The 16657-nt window shown below is 41.7% G+C and overlaps 1 protein-coding gene across 2 annotated transcripts in view; it reads left to right on the top strand.

Annotated features, from left to right (window-relative positions):
- THOC3 (THO complex subunit 3) overlaps positions 1–16657 on the top strand; it is a 75323-nt gene that overhangs the window by 1294 nt on the left and 57372 nt on the right. The gene's annotated exons all lie outside the window — the stretch shown is intronic.

The raw sequence follows: 16657 nt of genomic DNA, 5'->3' as shown, positions 1-16657 counted from the left end.
TCTGAGCATTATGCTTGATTTTTCCTTTTCCTCATCAGTGTACTTTACCTTCTAAATATTACTTATAATTATGCCCTTTTTTGGGCCTCTGCTGTTAATGGTTCTACACAAGCGAAGATCACCCTGGCCCAATCGATGTAGTAGCTCTCTATCCTGTCTTCCTGAATCTATTCTATTTCATTCCTTCCTCCAAAGTGATCTTTAAGAAAGTACATTAACAAGCTCTCTTTAGCGACTTCCTAATAACACTATGTACAAAATACCATAGTCTGGTGGCTTAAACAACAGAAAATTTATTTTCTCACAGTTCTCGAGGCTGAGATGTCCAAGATCAAAGGTGCTGCCAATTTGATTCTGGTGAAGACTCTTTCCTTGGAGTGCAGATTTTTCACTGCATCCTCACATAGTCTTTCCTCAGTGGGCATACATAGGGAAAAGGAAAGAGAGTTGGGTGGGAGAGGGAGGGAAATGGGGAGAGAGAGAGAGAGAGAGAGAGAGATTGAGAGAGAGAGAGAGGAGAGATAGAGTTAGTTCTCCTCTTATAAGGCCACTATTTCATTATGAGTGCTCCATTCTTGTATTCTAATCTAACTGTAATAATTTCCCAAAGGCCCCATCTCCAAATACCAAAATATATATATATATATATATATATTTTTATATATTTGGGAGTTACAGCTTCAACATAAGAACTTTAGCGGACGCTCTGTCTCTGGTGAATTCTCTCACCCTCTAACATCTCTGACTGTACCCCAGTTCTCATATAAATAAATAAATCTTTAAAAAAAAGAACTCTGGGGGAATATAAACATAACATTATAAACTTCTAAATATGAAGACATAAATATGTATATTTGTATATTTCATAAATAAGATATATATATAGCAAATAAATGATATGTAGTAAATGTATGATTTCAGAATGTAAATTCTGTCTTAAAAATAGAAAAATTTTGAACACTATGATATACACATTTTAGTGTTAAGGAATGAAGTGTACTAAAGTCTGCAAGTTACTTTTTGTTCACTTTTTAAATTTTTTTAAATCAATTTTTCAGTTGTTTACATATAACTTTATAGGTACATTTTCACACTTCCATGTGTGCACATGCTTCACTTGCCCCACTAAACTCCCATGTCAATGTCCTACCCCCTTCCTTCCGCTCTCCCCACCTCTGGTAACCAGTATATTTTTCAGACTAAGAATTATTCTTTGCTGTGCTTTGCCAGCATGTGTTTTTTTTTTTTTTTTTTTATATTCTACACATACTCAAGGGAGAAAGCAGTGAACAAGATAGATATATCTCTAGTCCATGGCACTTGTAGTTTATGGGAAGACAAACAATAAACTAGTAAATAATTATAAATTCCTGTCGGTATATTACCACTTTGAAAAGTCATAATTTTAAGATATAAATGTGAAACAATTTTATTTTTTCCACTATAACCACTGCTACTGGCTTTAGAAATTCTTTTGCTATCTAGATAGTGGGTTCTCAAGAATATTCTACTCTAGGGCCTCCCTGGTAGCGCAAGGGGTTAAGTACCGCACTATGAAGCTATCTGCAGCCACTGCAGCATGAGTTAGATCCCTGGCCTGCCAGGGAGCAACCCACATGGTGCAGCAGACCTCTCCTGTCTCACCCGCTGCTCCCCTGAGCAGTGTATTTCAGAAAATCTGCCTGTTCTGTTCCCTACTCTGTCTCTGGTGAATCCTCTCACCCCACCCCCAACACCTCTGGCCTGTACCCTAGCTCTTGTACGCATAAATAAATAAATCTTAAAAAAAAAAAAAATTCTACTCTGGTTCTATAACTGTGCAGTCACTTTTATTTTTCTTTTAAATATTTTTTTTTTATTTATGCATACAAGAACTGGGGTGCAGGCCAGAGGTGCTGGGGGTGAGAGGATTCACCAGAGACAGAGTAGGGAGAAAAATAGGCCCTCTGGGTAGTGGGGGGGGGGGTTGGGGGGCAGGATTGAACTCAAGCTGCAATGGCTGGTGATGCTTGATAGTGCTGAGACTTTAACCCGTGCACCACCAGGGAGGCCCAGTGTGCAGTCACTTTTAATAATTTATAGCCTCATTTCAAATATTAGGACTTAGACCATTTAAAATCTTTTATCTTGCATTTAATTCATCTCTTCCTAGTCTCCTGATGCAGATGGACTTAGTGGAGGGGTGGTAATGTCACCCTCCTCCTTTTCCCTTGGCTCTTGTGCCTCTCAAGTAGGAATGAAGAGGAGGGAGAAAGAATGTTCTCCACAAGACTGTTATCCATGAAGATTTGGCTGTTCTGTTTCTGCTAGTGGTTGCTATTTCAGTGAGTTTTCCCAGTGTGTCAGGTATCCCCATTCCAGTTCTCTTACTTGCATTGAGGATGTTGAGAATGCAGTTGTTGCTTTCTGGGGTCTCCCCTGCATACTGCCTCACTGAGAGAGGTTAGTGTCAATCCCTTTCTCCTGCACACCACCATCAGTCCCTGCCAGAGGCAATCTAATCTAGCCTTTTGTTGTGGTGGGATCCTTGTCTGGAGGTGTTGCTTGGGGAAAGCCACCAAGAGCCTTAGGCCTCAGTTTCTTCCTGTGTTGTCCAGTTCACACATGGACATGTATGAACATACATGTATAATTCAAGGAGAAAGGGAATGCAGGCTCTCATCTTGGTGCTCTACTCTCAGTACCAGCTATCTTTCTTCTCCATTCCTTCACCCCCAAGGGTATCAGGGGCTTGTCCAGGTTAATGGTTCAGTAACTTTCAGTCAAATTCTCAGCTTGGAGAGGGGGGAGAGCAATAGTTTGTTGTACCTTCAGCTTATGGGAAGGGAGTGAGGTAAGAAGTTGAATGGTCCCTGCCTTCACCTGGAGAGAAGTAATGGGTGGTTGCCATCTATGATCAGTAATATTCACCCCTGGATATATGAACTGCCTGGGGGGAAAAATCCAGGTATCTGCTTTTGTTGCAAGAATTTATGATAAAGTGACTAATATTAACTAGCAGTCAATCATAAAAATAATGATGTGATTTTAGGAGTACAACAGTGTTCTGAATATATATATCTTTCTCATTGGTCATCCTGCCTGAAACTCAGAAAACACGGGGGCCCAGGTAGCATAATATAAGAATACTTGAAAAGTACCGTGTCCTCATCTGGTAACCCAGATGAATGAATACTGGCCCTGAAGTTGATTACCTTAAAACTCTAAGTGTTGTTATTTATGTTTTCTTGGCCATCCTGGACCTGTCTTGAAATTATGTCATTTACCCACAACTTCCAAAATTATGGTTTATTTTTCTTTCCTTGTTTTTCCAGGTGGCCTACTTTATTTTTTCTAATTTTATTGTGATTTAATTGTCCTATAACATCATATAAATTTAAGGTATACAATGTCATGATTTGATACACATGTATATTTTGCAAAGCGTTTACCACAATAAGGTTAATTAACACATCCCTCACTTCACATGATTTTCATTTTGTTGTTGTTATGGTAAGAATGTTAAAGCTCTATCCTCAGAGCAACTTTCCGGTGTCCACATGGTATTTACTATAGTCAGTTACCACGCTGTACCTTAGATCTCACTTATTCATCTTATAACTCAAAGTTTGTACCGTTTCATCAACATCCTCCCATTTTCCCACCCCCCAACCCCTGACATCCCCCTTTCTTCTCTCTATTTCTGAGTCTGATGTTTTTAGATTATATATGTAAATGAGATCATACAGTATTTGTCTTTTCCTGAATTATTTCACATAGCATAATGCCCTCAGGGTCCTCTCATGTTGTCACATATGGTAGGATTTCCCTTTATTATGGCTAAATAATATGTATTTTCCAAGGTGACACTTCTTCATAGACTTATTGCTCTCAAATCATACATTAATGTCATGTACTCTGAGAGGCTCATGTACTCATATATTCACTCAATGAATGCTGTATTTATTTGAGTGCCCTGTAGGTGCCAGGCACCATGTTAGGGGCTGAGGAAGCAGCAGGGAGCGAGACAGGCCTAGTCTTGGTCCTCACAGAGCTTAGCCGTGAAGGAGGCAGCACCAGTTTGTGAATGAAGAAAATAAATCCTAATCCTTTTCTTTTTTAAAAACATGAATTTTTAATTAAAAATTTGTATTGAAAAACTATGTGAAAGTGAAAATCAAAGCCACAATGAGGTAACATTTCATACTCATTAGGATGGTTATTACTAAGAAGAATGGAAAACAACAAGTTTTGGCAAGGATGTGAAGAAATTGGAGCCTTGGTGTATTGCTGGTGGGAATGTAAAATGGTGCAGCTGCTGTGGAAAAGAGTTTGGCATTTTCTCAAAAAATTAGACAGAGAACTACCATATGATCTAGCAATCTTACTCCTAGTATTTGACCAAAAGAATTGAACGTAGGGACTCAAATAAACACTTGTACACTGATCTTCACAGCAGCATTATTCGTAATAGCCAAAAGATGGAAATAACCTGTGTCCATCAGCAGATAAATGGATAAACAAAGTGTGTTATATTTACACAGTGGAATTCTAGTCAGCCTTAAATTAGGAAGGAAATTCTGAAATAAGCCAGTCACGAAAGGACAACTATTGTGTGATTCCACTTATGTGAGGTTACCAGGGATAGGCAACCTCATAGAGACAGAAAGTAGAGTAGAGACGATCAGGGGTTGGGGGAAAGGAAGAATGGGAAATTATCACTTACTGGGTTCAGAATTTCTGTTTGGCATGGTGAAAAAGTTCTGGTAATGCATAGTGTGATGTTTGTACAATACTGTATTGTACAATACAATATATTAATATATTAATGCCATTGAATTGTACAGTTAAAATGCTTGTCATGGTAAATTTTATGTGTACTTTACCACAATTAAAACATGTGAATATTTTCCTTTCATGAGAAATGAAAACATTACAAAGTTAGAGTTCTTTCTAACATCCTGATGCTAATTCCCTCTCTTAAGTGCTTCTCTGTATTCTTCTCTTTTTTTTTCTTTCTTTCTTTTTTTTCTCATGCGTCTGTGTTTACTCCTTAAGAGGTTTTCTGAATATTTGCTTGTCTTGATATATACTTTTCAAAATGACATATTTTTAATTGTACCTTGGAGCATGTCTGCTTTAGTATGGAGATTTGAAGCCACCATTTGCAGTAAAAATGTTCTAGCAGTAGTGCTTCCTTTTTCATTAATGGGGATTTTTTTTTTTTTGGTGGATATACATTTTTAAAAGGTGTTTTAAATTTTTCATTATATGGCGGGGGAGTGCCTGCAGACCCACTTTTGTTTTCTCTATCACTAGCCAGCTCAGGTTTCTCCCCTGCCTTAGGGAACACTCTGTCCCCCTATTGGATTCCAGGTATAATCTCCCAGTTTTGGGTCATTCATAGGCAGTCTCTCAGTGTACATAACTTTATTTAAATCATTTTCTACTTTTTGATTGATTTATTTATTTATACAAGCACTGGGTACAGTCAGAAGCATGGGAGGGTGAGAGAATTCACCAGAGCCAGAGCGGGGAACAGAACAGTCAGAGTGACAAAATACACTGCTGAGGGGAGCAGCAGGCATGGCAGGAGAGGTCTGCGCGTCATGTGGGACCCTTGCCCCATGGCCGGGGATCGAACCGGCCCTGCTGAGGCTGCGGGCAGCTTCGCAGGCCAGTGCTCAACCGCTGCACCACCAGGGGAGGGCCTAAATCATTTTCTTATCCTTTCCCCACTTCTAGTCAAAATCTAATTTGCTGTAAAAATTTTTATTTTCTATGTTCATAGACAACACATGCACATTTTGAGAAAACTTAAGCAATTCAGACTGCTTACAAAACAGAATGTGGAACCACATCACATTTGGTAACATCTTTCCAGATATTTCTCAGTGGTCAGTGTGCAACAGGTGCAAAAATACAACTTTATATAAGTGGATAAAACTATTCACGTTGTATGGCCATGGTTTTCTTTCTTTTTTTATTTTAAGATTTATTTTTATTTATTTATACAAGCACTGGGTACAGTCAGAAGCGCGGGAGGGTGAGAGAATTCACCAGAGCCAGAGCAGGGGCAGAGCAGGCAGAAGGACCGAAGTACACTGCTGAGGGGAGCAGCGGGCGGCAGGAGAGGTCTGTGCGCCATGTGGGACCCTCCTCCGGGGGCCGGGGAGCAGCCGGGGATCGAACCAGCGCTGCAGAGGCTGCGGGCAGCTTCGCAACCCACCGCTCAACCACTGCCCCACCGGGGAGGCCCAAGCTTTCTTAAATTAAAAAAAATGCTCTTACAGTTTTCTGTGTCAGTAAATCTAGATTTACATTACCATTCATTTTTCTTATTTTTTAGAAAAACACAAAGAAGCAAATAAAAGTATGTCACATTCTTTCATTTCTGACTTCCTACATTCAGCAGTTGATAAAATGAAAATAAACATAGCTATGAGATTAGAAAACTTATGCTACAAAAAGCTATAAAATGAAAAGTGAAAATTGAAAGTTACTCTTCCTAAATAGCTTTAGTATTGATAGTTTCTTGCCAATCCTTTAAAACACCCCAAATTACCATTTCTGTCTTTCTTTGTTTTATTTTATGCATACAAGAACTGGGGTGTAGGCCAGAGTTGCGGGGGGTAAGAGCATTCACCAGAGTGGGGAGCAGAACAATACACTGCTGAGGGGAGCAGCGGGGTGGGGGAGGGGCAGGGATTACAAGAGAAGTCTGCTGTGCCATGTGGGTCATCTCCCTGGCCAGGGATCGAACTCAGGCTGCAGAGCTGCAGAGGCTTGATAACGCTGAGACTTTAACCTGTTGTGTCACCAAGGAGGCCCCACTGTTTGTTTTTTTAACTTATGCTTGTTTTTAACACAAAAAGACAACACTACACTTGTTTACTTTGCTCTTTTCTCTTGCTGTCTCTTGGGGATCATTCCCTACCTGCAAGGCAAATATATCTTTTTTTTTTTTTTAAACAACTGTGTTAAAAAAGTTATTTGTTAGGTTGTGTCACAATTTATTTAATCAGTTTTGTATGGTGGATATTTTGGTTGTTTCTAGGGTTTTGTTTGTCCTTTTGTTGTTTGGTTTTGATGTTACTCTTACCAGTACTGTTACAAGAACATCTTTGTGCATATCTAATAAGTCTTGCCGGCAAATCCACAGAGACATTCTGAAGCATTTGGAGACTGTGTGTACATATTTCACACATTAATAGAATTCATCAAATTGTTATCCAGAAAGGTTGCATCAAACAACAGTTCATCAAAAGTGTGTGAGAAAGACTGTTTTCTGAAATTCTACATTGATTATCAAACTTTTTAGTTGCTGCCAATCAAATAAACTTGGTATCTTGTTCAGTTTTGTATTGTTTGATAATGAATGGAATTGAAACTTTTAACATGTTAATGGTTTTGTAGTTTTTTATTCTTGAAATTGTTCACATACATTCACTGTGTTTATTCTTCTAGGCTGCTCATGTTTTTGATAGCTGTAGGGAGAATTTGCATTGAGTAGCTAACATTTACTGAGCAAAATATTACATTGCTTGGATAATTTATTCTATTAGTTACCCTATAACAACAACCTAGAATGTATATAATATGCTATAATTTCAAGTTTTCTTGTACTTAAATCTTTAAGGTAGAGTTGAAGAAGTGGATTTGCTAATTTAAAGCTGAATTCTTTGTCAATATGTTCAAAATAGCATTGTGTGAAGGGAAAATGTTCCAAGTGGGAGACAAAAAGAAAGAGGAACTAAATAGTTGCTCCTAATTGCAAGACTAATCAACCCTAGATTAGAGTTGAGCTATAAGGCTAATTGATGATGTTATCATCTTAACTGCTTTTGTCAGTAAGCTTCTTAAAATCCTAAATCTTCTCTGTTTGGGGGCTCAGGCCTCCTGGGAGTGGTAAATTCCATAGGGGAAAAAAGAAATATAATTAACTTTGTAATTTTCAAGTGAATAATAGTATTAAAAGTAACTGTAAGGGCATTCTGAATCGTTCTATGGTCATGCAATTTTAATATGGTTTTACATTTCTGTTTATAATTATCTGAGTTGGTGCATACTGTTTTAAGGAACGTCTGACATTAGGGTAGATCAGAATTTAATTGAATGGAGAGAAGTAGTAGGAAAATGAGTCAGTTTACCTATGGGACTGGTGGATTCTTGGGGAAGCAGGGTTCAACAGAACCTGTGCACAAAGCAGTCCATTACATTAGAAGAACGTAGGGAATGATAAATGGCATAAATCCTGTCTTTGTACTTGAACACTTGTTCATTAGCAGTAAATGTAGTAGAAAATATAGAGTGAAGAAGTTTTACATTTCTGACTTAACTAATAATTGGATTAGGGCACCAAATCAGGTCAGACTGCATTAATGACCACATTGCAACTTTCGTTTTATAGGAGTTATCAGGTAACACTGTATTAAACTAGCATTTCAGGATTGCTTTGGGCAGTTTTGACCAAGTGTAAGGTTTTTGCTGCACCTCCCCCTGCAGTGACCTTTAGGGCTAACCGGCCCTAGGTCCGGCTGGGCAACCAGCGCGCAGGGGAAGAACAGCAAAACCCTACCTGCTGCACCTCCCCCCGCAGTGATTTTTAGGAATGGCTTTCGCCACGGTCCCTAGATCCGGCTGGGCAACCAGCGCGCGGGGAGAGAACAGCCTGAAGCAGAGGAAGTGCAGCGGAAGTTCCCTGAAAAGGCAGAAGCTTATCAATAGATAACGACCACCAAGAACCACTACAAGAATGCTAAAAAATCTTATCCCGTCTTTCTAGAACTACAAACTTTAATCCCTTATCTGTCTTTCTAAACTTCCTCCTTTCTTCTATAATGGTCATTGTTTGTTATGTAGATCACCTCCCTGATGGTGATAGACTGAGCCCATGAGCAAGCTAATTTCTTTGATATTCATTCCTGTGCTTTTGGAAAACATATATATACTGGTCACAAACTCAAAGAAAATTACACTCAGATTTTCACTCTTGAAGTGTGTCTGTTTGTCATTTCTTTCGCCGACGCCCTGACTGTAACAGGGTGGTCCCCAGGAAAGGGGGAGGTTCCAGCTTCCCTGCCCCACCCAAGGAAGGGTGGAGCTGAGCAGGGAGAGAAGCTGCAGAAGAGACTGAGGAAGGAAGGAGCAGGATGGAGCCAGGAGACCTGGAGGAGGTGCATGGAGCCTAGAGACAAGTGAAGAAACTGCGCTTGTCTTTTGGTCGTGGACTGGGTGACACAGATGTGGGTGAGACCCGTGGGGAGGTGACCATGGCAGCTTTTATCTTGATGTTGATTTTGCTCTTTTCCTTCCGGGCTTGTCCAGTTGTTTGTGACCCTTTTCTGTGGGTCCCCACTGGAAGATGTTTTAGACTTGTGGTAGACTTTGGGGCCTTGTTCTGGGCCGATCCCATATGGATGGACTTTTACCCACGAGGGGATGGGTAACTTTGGGTGCTTCATTTAGAAACTAGACTCTTTGCCTTACCTGTATTGTTTCCTAGTTTAATTAAAGTTCCTTCCCATTAAAGTCTCCTATGTTTTGTGTTGATGCGGCGGATGGCAGAACCCATGTAGAATAGGCAGGTTTGCAGGGTTTGGGCTGACCCTCTCCCTGTCCTATAACATGACCACCCTGCACGTTTCTCTCAACCCTGAGGTGGCCTCATCGTCTACTGCTGTGCTGGTCTGCAGCAGGTTTTCCCTGATTTAGCAAGGAAATGAAATTGTTAACATCATTTTGTACAATATAATTCTCTGAAAAGACATTTTCTGCATTATTGTAGTATTCTGTATTATTGGCAGGCAAAATCAAATAGATCAAAATTGATGTACTCTCATTTATTGTTCCAATTTATTTGATCTCACTTATATTTATTTCATATATATATATATATATATATATATATATACACCCAAACACACACACATATTTAAAATGTTAATTTAGGGCCTCCCCAGTGGCGCAGCAGTTGAGCGCTGGGTTGCGAAGCTGCCCGCAGCCTCTTCAGCACCGGTTCGATCCCTGGCTGCTCCCCGGCCACCAGAGGAGGGTCCCGCATGGCACACAGACCTCTCCTGCCGCCCGCTGCTCCCCTCAGCAGTGTACTTCGTCAGTCTGCCTGCTCTGCTCCCCGCTCTGGCTCTGGTGAATTCTCTCACCCTCCCGCACTTCTGACTGTACCCAGTGGTTGTATAAATAAATGAATGAATGAATAAACAAATAAATAAATCTTTAAAAACAAACAAACAAAAAACATAGGGCATCCCTGGTGGTGCAGCAGTTGAGCGCTGGGTTGTGAAGCTGCCCACAGCCTCTGCAGCATTGATTCGATTCCTGGCTGCTCCCCAGCCGCCGGTGGAGGGTCCCACATGGTGCGCAGACCTCTCCTGCCACCCACTGCTCCCCTCAGCAGTGTACTTCGGTCCTTCTGCCTGCTCTGCTCCCCGCTCTGGCTCTGGTGAATTCTCTCACCCTCCCGCACTTCTGACTAAACCCAGTGCTTGTATAAATAAATAAATAAATCTTAAAAAAAAAAACATAGACCATGAATATTTTTCCATTTTGTTGTTTTATTCTTTTCTATGCATTCTCCCATGACCACTATCATTAATCAGTTGTTTGCACACACACTTTTCTCTATAACTGTTGTATATAAGCACCTACAAAGACAAAACACACATATACACATATAAAATATAAATAAAATATTGTGAATTTGTCATTTACTTTTACAAAAGTGAAATCATAAACTATTTATACTTCTCAGCTATATCCTTTCTTTCTTATCCTTTCTAGCCCTCCAGATCAATAGTTACAGATACAACTTTGTTTTTTAATAGGAATGTAGTTATCCATATTATAGTTGTACACACTTATTCGCCCTTCCTCCACTGGTACACATTCAAGTTGTTTTCAAGTTTATCATCATATAAACAATGCCACCATAAATTTTATAACTTTATCCGTAGATTGTTAGGACTAGGAACTATAGATCCAAGGGTAGATAGATATTTATTGTTTTCACTGTATAAGGACATGTTGTTAGCAGAATTTCAGGTTTTCAAGTCTAGTTCCCCAGACAGGAATGGATCCCAGGCTACACTGGCAGCACTGAGTCTCAGCCACTAGACCACCACAGATTGGTGTCTAATGAAGCTGCAGCAGGAACTTCACCGACTCTCAGGCAAGCAAGAGAGAAAAGGCAAATTTATTTAGAGAAATGGATGTAAGGAAAGATTTATTAAGGAAAAAAAGAAACAGAAACAAAGTGAGACTCCCAGGCCTGTGCAACCAGGCCAGAGAGGGGCAAGGAAGCCTCCTGGAGCCGGCAAGCCTCAGGAAATATAGACCTTCTTTCCCTAATTACTCTAAAGCCTCATAAGTCTCTTTGTGATTGTCTAGTTCTCAGTGGTCTCACTCACTCTGTCTTAATGTCTCCATGTCCAGAGTTACATCTTGCATCCCAGCCCTTATCTTAGAGTCCTTTTTCTTTATTGTCCTTGTCTGGCAATACCCTGTTAGTCCTTCTTGGAATTTGCTGCCCTTATCCCTGGAGCCTCCCTTATTCTTCTGAGGCTTATTCTGACCCTAGAAACTAACCTCTTGCTGCATGACTCAATGTGACTTACTTTAAAAAGCTGTGTGTGGCCCTTATTTGGATCTCGTCTCAAATAAACTATAAAAATAAGAAGTAAAGCACTTGGAAATTTGAACACTAGATCTTTCATTAAATGAAGGAATTTTTGTTATTTTTTTAAAATGTGCTATTATAAATACATACTGAAATACTTATGAAAGAACTTGCTTCAGAAAAGCACTAGAGTGAGAGAAGTGGATGGAAAAATTAATGAAGAGTGGCCTTGAATTGATTGTTGTGGAAACTGTATAGGGCAGTTCACTGTAATATTGTCTTCTTTTGCATATATTTGAAATTCTCCATACTAATAATTTAAAAAAACAGGAACAAATTACACTATATCTCTAATGTATGAGAAAACCGATTTCTTTACATTTCCCTTATCATTGGTTGTTATCACTTTTTTATTTTTGTCAGTCTGTTGTGTGAAAAAGGTATTCGTTGCTGTAATTTGCATTTACCTTACTACCCGTGAGGTTTATCTTGAGAGAGTGTAAAACATTTTGGTTGGCAACTAGCAGGTCACGGTGTTCTCAAATCAATACGATCAATACACTTTAGAATACAAGAAAGATGTTCACGAGACCTCCCTGTGACTATGGCTGGAAGAAGACAGGGACCAGACAATTTTGCAACCATAAAAACTTTATAATAGCCTCACTTCTGATTAACCCTAGTGACATTTGCCCCTTTACCAATGACAAATTTAACCTTGCTTTAGTCCTCCCACTTCCTAGGTAAAAATTAAGATACCTAGCCACTAAATTCACCCAAGATCTTGGCAATCTTCAACTTCCATTCAGCTGGTCCCTGCTTCTTTTAACTTTTCTTGGAAGAATCCAGTACAAGTCCAAGAGAAGCCCCTTCTAACCTCCTCTTGCTGAGACATGGTTGTTCCTCTGAAATATTTTCTCTGTTGCTACAGCAAGGTAAGTAAACCTTACTTTTTTACTATAGATCTGTTTCTGGTACTTATTGTCCATTTAGATTTCCTTTTCTTTGGGATATTTCCCAGTGCAGGGTGGGGAGGGGAAGTTCTGAAATTTTCTCCCTGTTGGAGAGTTACACCCATTGTTGACTTCCCCCCTACTTCTCTAGGAGCCATATGCACTTGATGAGGTCAAAGATGGGGTCCTCATTCAGTTGACCACTCTACCTCTGTAAGGGCAGGACTGGACACGGGGCAGGTTTTCTGATCCTGTGCAGACCAGGTAAAGGAGGAGTCAGAGTCCTCAGTGGTTTTTTACAGGTCTTTTATAGGGGTTCACCAGGCATATGGCAGGCAGGGGTGCTGGCTGGGAGGCTGGCAGGCCTCCCAGCCCCCAGCAAGTCTTCACTCTATCTGGGCTCTCTGGCGTTCGTTCTGCTGCTTCTCGGCTTCTCTTTTGGCTTCTGCTGGCGTCCCTGTGACGCCGCCCTTTAAAGCACAATCTTAGCTCAGCTGAATCCCATCTACCTATGCCCACACCCTATTCCAGGTGCCTGCCATCAGGCATGCATTCAGGATAAGGATCCATCATCTATCCTGATGGCGGGAGGGCAGAAAAGCCTGACATTTTCTTTACCCTACAGTCCACCCCCTCAGGGTTTTCTGCCATACAGTATATATATAATTTTCTTATCAAACATAAACAATGCAGCCATGGCCCACAAAAGCAAATACATCACAATATAACACAAATACATAAAATACAACAGAAAACAAATAAGTCCAGGCAGGGCCCCAACCTAGTGCAAAAGACAATTTTTGGTACCAGCAGATGAGCCACCAAATCTGCTGCCGAAGGCACTGCTCATACGAGGGAGGGGAATCACTCACGGCATCTACTATAACATACCAGGAGCTGTCAGGCTTCCTGGCCTTCTCTGGCTGTCGTCTCGGCTACTAGCCACACAGCATCCACCCCCAGGATGCACTAGCTCTGGGATTGGCGATTCTATTCTGTTGGGGGTAATCGCCAACCCTCAGGGTTTCTGTCTGCAGTCGCTCCAACACTCTGCTGTCATAGCCACCCATGCGACTCGCAGACCCTTGCATTCAGGCCAACCCACCGCACAAGCATATGGGTCGGGGATCCAAACTCTGCATTTGGCTTGGGCTCCACCACAAGCCACGTTCCCCACCCGTCCCCCAAGGACAGGTTCCTCAGCTCCTCACCCTCACTCAAGAATGAGTAGGGCATCGCCCACAGGTGATTTTACGAGACTCACATGTCTTCAGCATGCTCAGGCTGCTTAACAGCCACTCAGGGCTTCTCAACTTAGCATCAGTACCAGCTTTTGCCTTCTCAGTTGGCTTTTCTCCTCCACCTGGCTGCTGGGCATGCACAGGCTGCTTTTGGCCATCAAGGCCCACTGGCCACCCCCAGAGTCCCAAAAAAGACATAACCTGCCAATGTCCTCCGCCTTCTGGCGGGATTGTCAGTCCGAGTCCATCAGTCCATGTCCATCAGTCGAAGTCTGTTGGCCTCTCCCTGCATCAGCACTGGCGAGCTCTGAATCGTGGTCCTGTCCTCCCCGACAGTTCTGCTGCCTCAGGGGTCATTGAATGGTCCTTTCAGGTGTCGTTGGCGGTTCTCTTGGGTGTCTCCTTCTCCTCCTCCGGGCGAGGTCTTATCCTGTAGATCCTGGACATTGTCCATCTCCTGGATTGCCATGATGCCTCCGGCATCGTCACAGGCAGTCTTTTACTCCTTAGTCCCTCCAGGTCTTCGGAGGGCTCCATATCCGTCTGCATGGATCATCTTGCCGACTTACGCCAATTATAAGGTCAGGAATGGCCACAGTCCAGGTTTTCTGATCCCATGCAGACCAGGTAAAGGAGGAGTCAGAGTCCTCAGTGGTTTTTTGCAGGTCTTTTATTGGGGTTCACCAGGCATATGGCAGGCAGGGGTGCTGGCTGGGAGGCTGGCAGGCCTCCCAGCCCCCAGCAAGTCTTCACTCTATCTGGCCTCTCTGGCGTTCGTTCTGTTGCTTCTCGGCTTCTCTTTTGGCTTCTGCTGGCGTCCCTGTGACGCCGCCCTTTGAAGCACAATCTTATCTCAGCTGAATCCCATCTACCTATGCCCACACCCTATTCCAGGTGCCCGCCATCAGGCATGCATTCAGGACAAGGATCCATCATCTATCCTGATGGCGGGAGGGCAGAAAAGCCTGACATTTTCTTTACCCTACAACCTCTGAAAGCATTAGCAAGAATCGTCAGGATCTTTTATCAATTCACCGGTAAACCTTCTTGGAGGTGAGGTTGAGGACAGGAGCAGAGTTAAGCTGGACTCCTCTATTTGCTCCAGACTCCTCTGGTTATTTCTTGGCCTCCAATCTAGTTCAGCTGATGTTGTTGATGATGATGTATGTAGCATTTATTGCTCATTTCATTAGCTATTAAGGGAGAAATTTCATTATGTTGACATAAAAGAATTTGTTAGATTTTGCTTTGTGTTTAAAGCTCTGATACGAAATATATGCAAATTCAATAACTCTTTGTTAATTGTTCTTTTATTGATATGAAATATCACTGTTTGTCCCTTTTAGAGCTTTTCATCTTGGATTCTACTCTTTGTTACATTAATATTGTAACACAAACAACACAGTCTTCTGTTTGGTGTGTGGGGAAAATATTTTGAAATGTCAAAGCCTGTGTTTTTATCCAGTATGTAACTCTTTCCCATTAGATGACTACACTTAGTAGTCTCAAGGGACACTGTCATAATAGAGCAGGAACAGAAGAGGCAAATCCTTGGTCTGTGAATGTCAAAGTTGAGGATCAGGTGTAAGACATTCTGAGCCAATTTCTTCCTTCTCATTCAGAGGAGAGAAGAATCCAGTCATGTCTTTGCTCTACTAATTGTTTCCTCCGTGTTTGTTCTTTTGTGGCATATGGCATTTTTCATTTTTGATGTTAGAAGTGTTCTCGAATTGGTTTGTCATTCTTGGTTGGGTGTTCATACTAATTTTTAAAGTCCCCTATTAGCTCACATGTGAATGCTAAATCTGTTAATTGCCTCTTGTTGCCAGTAACTTCAGGAAAGCGTTTGGATTTGCTGCTGGAAGGGGTATTTAGTACTTAACCTTCTTGGACTCTGGAAAACCACATTACCGGGGACACTGCAGTGCCCTACCTCTGGCTCAGGTGCTTACACTTAAACTTGCTGTTTTTTACCTGGAGGCAGAAACTTCTATTGCCTGTTGCTTGGCAAAACTGGAGAGGATTAGCTTAGTTGCTGCCCCAGCTGGGACTCATTCCATTTTCCCTTATCTACTGCCCCTGAGGTTGGAGAACTTTAACTTACTTTCAGTTTTCTCCTCTGAATATTTTCTCTTGCAATCTGATGTCATTTGCTCTCCATTTTCCAGAGTTCCTTATATTTTCAGCAGACTTATATGATTACCAACATCAGATCAGCCCTCAACACTTCTGGATAATTCTCCACTTTTTTGATCCACTTGATTGCCTGTTTTATACAATTTCACATCTTCTTCTTAAACGTTTGCCTATTCCAGCTCCCTTCTTACTGTCAGAAGACCTTGCCATTTACTGCACAAGGAAATAGAAGTCATCAGATGGGAACTGTAGGGTAAAGAAAATGTCAGGCTTTTCTGCCCTTCCGCCATCAGGATAGATGATGGATCCTTGTCCTGAATGCATGCCTGATGGCGGACACCTGGAATAGGGTGTGGGCATAGGTAGATGGGATTCAGCTGAGTTAAGACTGTGCTTTTAAGGGCGGCGTCACGGGGGGACGCCAGCAGCACCAGTAGCAGCAGTAAAAGCCAAAGCCGAAGCTGAAAGAAAAGCCGAGAAGCAGCAGAACCAACGCCAGAGAGCCCAAATAGAGTGAAGACTTGGGACTGCCAGCCTCCCAGCCCCCCAGCCAGCACCCCTGCCTGCCATATGCCTGGTGAACCCCAAATAAAAAACCTGTAAAACTACTGAGGACTCTGACTCCTCCTTTACCCGGTCTGCATGGGATCAGAAAACCTGCACTGTATCCAGTCCTGACTTTACAGGAACTTTCTCATCTTCCCCAGATAAGT

Source organism: Talpa occidentalis, unplaced genomic scaffold, assembly GCF_014898055.3.
Source record: "Talpa occidentalis isolate TD23 unplaced genomic scaffold, MPIMG_talOcc4v2.1 talOcc4.9, whole genome shotgun sequence".
Taxonomy (NCBI): domain Eukaryota; kingdom Metazoa; phylum Chordata; class Mammalia; order Eulipotyphla; family Talpidae; genus Talpa; species Talpa occidentalis.
Note: the sequence above shows the minus strand (reverse complement) of the source record. Positions and strands in the feature narration are given on the sequence as shown.